The sequence below is a fragment of the Erpetoichthys calabaricus genome, chromosome 1 (genome assembly GCF_900747795.2).
Source record: "Erpetoichthys calabaricus chromosome 1, fErpCal1.3, whole genome shotgun sequence".
Lineage (NCBI taxonomy): Eukaryota > Metazoa > Chordata > Cladistia > Polypteriformes > Polypteridae > Erpetoichthys > Erpetoichthys calabaricus.
Genome location: NC_041394.2, coordinates 314,181,832 through 314,188,592, shown reverse-complemented (window position 1 = coordinate 314,188,592; position 6,761 = coordinate 314,181,832).

Genomic DNA, 6,761 nt, shown 5'->3' with positions numbered 1-6,761 from the left:
TTGTTGCTCCTCCTGCTCTTTATTCTGAGATTAGTTTAAAATTATCTTCCGTCTCCCCTGTTATTAAGTCGAGTTTACGTAACCTTGGGGTTATTTTTGACCTGTCCCTGGCGCTTGATGAATATGTAAGATCAGTCAGCCGCTCGTGTTTCTTTCATTTAAGAAATCTTTCTAAACTAAGAAAAGCTGTTTCAAAATCAGAATTGGAGATGCTCGTTCATTCTTTTATTTCCTCACAGCTTGATTACTATAATGCTCTCTTTACAGGTTTGAGCAAGTCCTCTTTCTCATGTCTTCAGTAAGTCCAAAATGCTGCTGCTAACTCACGCTAGCTAGACGGAGTGATCATATCACCCCCGTTTTGCACACACTGCACTGGCTCCCAGTGTTTTATAGAATTCATTTTAAAGTTTTGGTACTTACTTTCAGAGCTTTGTGTGGAGAAGCTCCTCTGAGTACCTAACCAGCCTACTCCAACGCCATACAGCTTGTTGGACTCTTAGATCTGGGCAACAGGGCCTTCTAGTTGTCCCACGTACTCGGCTAAAAACCTGTGGGGATTGTGCCTTTCAGTCTGTGGCACTAAGACTATGGAATAGCCTGCCTTGTGGTCTGTGCACAGCCCAGTCTGTTGATTCCTTTAAAAAACAACTGAAAACATTTCTTTTTAAACAGGCTTCTAATCAGTGCTGAATAGTTCCAGTTTGTTTATTTATTATTTTTATTGGTTTTGTTTATGTTTTGTTTTAACTGTTATATTTGTACTGTATTTGCTGTTCAGCACTCTGTAACCTTTTGTCTGTGAAGGGCACTATATAAATAAACTACTACTACTACTATATTGCTAGCATTAGGGTTAGTTAGAGTTTTGCACAAGCTGTTCCCATATATTTTTTGCCTCTGTCACTGCAACAAATCAAGCAACTTCACTGCGCATAACTTTAAATTTTACATGCCACCCATTCATGACATGGCATAAAGGTAAAGTGTCATAGAAGGATTTGAGCTAAATTAAATAATCAACATGGGAAAGCTGAATGATAGGCAAGATGAGGCAGGACAAAACCATAAAGCACCACTGAGGAAGAGGAGGAGGAGCAATGGGTGAAGCTCAGGCCAAACCATGATATGGGCAAGGAATCAAAAGATGATCAGTCCACTCATAGGCTATTACTTTAATGTATTGTATATTGGCAGGGAAGATTGTTTGATAAACACAGGTAATAATTATTAGTGCTGATACCCTGGTTAGTAGGTTCAGATATTTTTTATATTGAGCAAACAAAACACAGTGGCCTGAAATAAGGTTTTAAATGGTGAATTGTTTATATACTGCATATATTCTGCATACATAAAGAGCCCTGATCAGTTCATAAATATATGTTATAAAGAAAAGAGGAATGATCCAGGGGTTAAAAAGTAGACAGCAACAAACATAAGAGTGTAAGAAATTTAACAAATGAGAGGGGATCATTCAGTCCATTTAGACTGCTCTGGTCAGCTAATAGCTGAGCTGTCCCAGTATCTCTATAAGATACGTTTTAAATATTGTCAACATTTGGAATATATACCAGAATAGCAGTAAGATTATTTTATATAAATTCATAACAAGCTTTCTGAATCATACATTGGTTTTACTGATGACACAGGCTCTGCATTACTCATATCTAAGATTACCTTTCTTTTAATTAGAGAATGTTATTTAAGACCAGACTTTTACATTTTATTAACACATTTATAAGACCTCTCTGGATGTGCAGCTAACAGATTTTATACAGTGATTGCTTAAGGACTGGCATTTTGGAAAATTCCATCTTGAGATGAGGCCAGAAATTGCAACAGATTGTAGCAACCTGAAGTTATTCTTACAAATAAAATGTTCAGGTTACCAGGATGATGAATAGCACACGCAGTTGTCTTTGTCTTCTGGCTGCTGTTATTACAGTCTGGTTTTATTAACATCATCATTTTGAAGATTTTAGTTACCAGAATCCTTTTCTTGACGGTATGAACAGTATAGAGTTAATCAGCTAGTCTCAGTGGTCACAAAGACCACGGTTGTTTGGGTGAAGGCTCATTTGCAGAAAACTAATTACCTGAGATGACATTTTACCGCACTTGAAAAAGGAGACTTTAGACACTTTCGAAAAAAAGCTGGATAAATATAAAACCCAAACCTTATTAATATTAATTCCAGAGTTTCTCCTATGTGGTTTGGGAGATACATCGAAGGCTTCTGTTCACAGACTCATAAGGAAAAATTGCCTATTCATATTTTATAAATGAATAATTATAAAAATGTATGTGCTGCTTTTACCATAAAACAAGAAATCTGTCAGGGCTAATTTACGATGAATTATTTATTCTGACTGTAGACTTTCTCACAATTCACAAAGAAAGGGGATGCTAAACAATAACTAAAATCTACCTGATGCACACTGATGAAAAGACAGATGTAGACACTAGCTCCCCGTGAAACTCAGGACAACCAGGTTCAGGGATTTGCTTCGGATGAAAAGTTAGAAGTACACTCTGTTAAACCTGTCTGTGTATTTGGTGAGTTTTCTTTAAGTTTTGTTGCCCCTACTAACACTACTAAACACCGTCATGTTTGTAAATCCTGCGGTGGGTTGGCACCCTGCCCAGGATTGGTTCCCTGCCTTGTGCTCTGTGTTGGCTGGGATTGGCTCCAGCAGACCCCCGTGACCCTGTGTTCGGATTCAGCGGGTTGGAAAATGGATGGATGGATGGATGTTTGTAAATCTGTATTTTTCCATTCTAAAACTGTCCTTCCAGGTTTCTATCTCAAAAACGGGCTGTGCCACATTTTAATTTGCTACATCCTCTCTAGGGTGAAGCAATGGTTAGATCTGCTGCCTTATTGCAATATCTGTTCACCGTCCATGGCCTGGTTACACATCCTTCATGTCTGAGTGGGTTATTCTCTGGAGACTTTAGTTTTCATCCTGCTTCTCTAAACCAGTGTGTCTTAGCTTAACTGGTGACTGACAGCAGTGTGTGTATGTGCACAAGTGGACTCTAATAGATTTGTGCCATGTACAGGGTTGGTTCATGCGTTGTGCCTGTGCCCTTTTTTGCTTTATCAAATGGTGTGACTTGATAGCTCCAAGAGTTTGGCCTCAGTACTAATTACCTGAATGTTAAACTTTAACTATGAAATGCTAGCTGTCTGTGTGATGGACTTCACACTCATATTTTACCATTTTCTGTTCATGTGTTTCTATTTGGCCTTAAATATCTTAAGCTCTCATGATTCTACTAGCATAACTACCTTCTCTAATATGATTCTGAATAGACTAATAAATCTTACATGCAATTAATCAATTTTTGTTATATTTTGACATGCATGCATTCTATGCTATTTAATCATTTTATTTGATTATTTCAATACCAATAACAGCGTACTGCACGATAACATGCAGTGAATACACTTGACTTGACCATACTCTGCACCCGTACGCATCCAGCACACGGTCGCCCTGCTGTTCGCTGCCGAGAGTTGATTCAACAATAAAATAAAATATTGTGTTTTGTGGACTTGGAAAAGGCATTCGATCGTATCCCTCGGGGAATCCTGTGGGGGTGCTCCGAGAGTATGGGGTACCGGACACCCTGATAAGAGCTGTTCGGTCCCTGTAAGATCAGTGTCAGAGCTTGGTCCGCATTGCCGGCAGTAAGTCGAACCTGTTTCTAGTGAGAGTTGGACTCCGCCAGGGCTGCCCTTTGTCACCGATTCTGTTCATAACTTTTATGGACAGAATTTCTAGGCGCAGCCAGGGTGTTGAGGGGGTCCGGCTTGGTGGACTCAGGATTGGGTCACTGCTTTTTGCAGATGATGTTGTCCTGCTTGCTTCATTAGGCCATGATCTTCAGCTCTCTCTGGATTGGTTCACAGCTGAGTGTGAAGCGGCTGGGATGGGAATCAGCACTTCCAAATCCAAGACCATGGTCCTCAGCCGGAAAAGGGTGGTGTGCCCTCTCAGGGTTGGGAGAGAGATCCTGCCCCAAGTGGAGGAGTTCAAGTATCTCGGGGTCTTGTTAATGAGTGAGGGAAGAATGGAGCGTGAGATCGACAGGAGGATTGGTGAGGCGTCTGCAGTGATGCGGGCTCTGCATCGGTCTGTCGTGGTGAAAAAGGAGCTGAGCCATAAGGCAAAGCTCTCAATTTACCAGTCGATCTATGTTCCTACCCTCACCTATGGTCATGAGCTATGGGTAGTGACCGAAAGAACGAGATTGCGAATACAATCGGCTGAAATGAGTTTTCTCCGCAGGGTGTCTGGGCTCTTCCTTAAAGATAGGGTGAGAAGCTCAATCATCCAGGAGGGGCTCAGAGTAGAGCCGCTGCTCCTCCACATCGAGAGGAGTCAGATGAGGTGGCTCGGGCATCTGATCAGGATGCTTTCTGGACGCCTCCCTGGTGAGGTGTTCCGGGCACGTTCAACTGGGAGGAGGCCCCGGGGAAGACCCAGGACACGTTGGAGGGACTATGTCTCCCGGCTGGCCTGGGAACGCCTTGGGATTCCCCCGGAAGAGCTAGAAGAAGTGGCCAGGGAGAGGGAAGTCTGGGCATCTCTTCTCAAGCTGCTGCCCCCGCGACCCGACCTCGGATAAGCGGAAGAGGATGGATGGATGGATGAAAAATAAAAAGAGTAATAATTCCAAAACTCTTCGCTTTTAATATAAAGCTGTAGCGTAGAGTTTCAGCATAGTATATGTGTACCAAATTTCAGGCTACAGGTTATTTGATTTTTGACCTTGACCTTTGTGAGCGCTGAAGTCAGAAAACGACGGGAAAAACACCAATTTCAAATTAAAAGCAATTTCTTTATTATTTATTCTTTATTCTTGGTGAGAGATTGTGAGACTGCCCCCACCAGCTCAGCTAACTGATTTGAGTTTTGGGCAGACTGGAAAAGAAAAAACTGTTCCCCCTTTTATCACCTAGCTTGTTCATTTAGCTAAAGAGAGAACAGAAAAAAACATAACAGTTCATTCTGAGGTCATCCATAGATTAGGGGACATCTTAAATTTATGACATACAGGAGTACAGAAAAACAAAACAGTACCAGGCGCCTACATTATCTAAAGAATGTGCCCGTCTCAGTACAAACCTATTAAGCAGTTTTCTTAAAGTTCATTGCATTAGTTATAAAGAGATTACATTCTTTTAATTTTAATATCTTCATTAGATTATATTTGTTTGATTAGATTAATAATCCTTATTTATTAATTCATAAGTGACTTGTTTTCTTATAATATTAAACAAGAGTAAAGAAAGATCACATTGAATTATAATATCACAGGGTGTTCTGTTAATATCAAGAGGTTAGCACTTTCACATAGAAAAATTAAATCAGTCTCATATTCTGTGCATAAACATAATTCATTTCCTATCTAAATGCAGATAAAATCATATAGTTCTCTGCAGAATGATTAATTCAAAATTCAGTTATTGGTATTTTGTGAGTTAAATACTTATAATCATCTGCGGTGGTCTGGCTCTCTGCCCGGGGTCTGCTTCCTGCCTTGTGCCCTGTGTTGGCTGGGATTGGCTCCAGCAGACCCCCGCAACCCTGCAGTTAGGATATAGCAGGTTGGATAATGGATGGATAGATGGATACTTATAAACATTACAGTTAATAATGTTTTTTCTGCGTTCTCACCTTCCTGGGTTAATGTTTGACCTTGGAGGTCAATCATCACCCCAAAAGCGGATGGTAGACGTCACCTAGTATATGTGTACCAAATTTCAGGTCAATAGGTAAAACAGTTTGTGAGCTACAGGTGATTTAAAATCCTGGATAGACAAACGGACAGCCATGGTAGCGTATTATATAAGAAGATTGTTAGGGTGACATCATTGGCCTTCTTACAAAAAATTAGATTTTTTTTTAAATTCAAGATACTGTAATACTTGAATACTGTTACATATTGAGTTATGGACAGTGGGCTGAGACTGTTCCAATCTACATGCTAGTAGCATGGTGTGAGCTGTTACAATGAGTATGTCCTTCTTCACTTTAACACTGCTGTTAATGGGTTACGAGGGGCTGGGACACCAAGGCTGTCCCATAAGCATTTAAAGATTTTCATTTATTAATTATATTAAATTGGTGACAAAATTTAAGTTGAAATGTACTGCTGCATTTTTATTTTTTAAACTTATTCTTGTCTTCCATAGCCTGGAGGGTCACACAAGTGCAATTCTATGAATCTCGATAAAATCAATTCCATTTTTTAAAATTAAAATGAATTCTCATAGCAGGTCAGCTCTAAACATATTAGGATCAAATATGAATGAACAGGTCATTCATGCAGTAAGCCATGGAGCATAATGCAGTAAAGTGCATCTCTCGACAAAATTGAATAAAAATGCTACTGTAAATTGATGTTCTTGTCTAATGTCTACCTTTAATAAAAACATAAGATTTAGCTGCAAAATATTTAGATTACTTCTTTATTTAACACATTTCAGTTCCATCATTGGCACCTCTTTCCATCTAACATTGGCAGTCTTTATTTCTTAAAAATTGAGGGATAAGTGTTAGGAAACACATAAAGCTGCTAAAGCAGTCACTGCAGTACTAAAATATTCAAAAATGTGGAAACAAATCTGTAATCTTGGTAATCTTAAAAATGATACTATGCTTGCCTGTTCACTTTTCTAGGTAGCTGTGAAGCTGTGCACTCAGTGCGGCACTGGAACTCCTACAAATAGCCTGCCCACAATGCTTGTT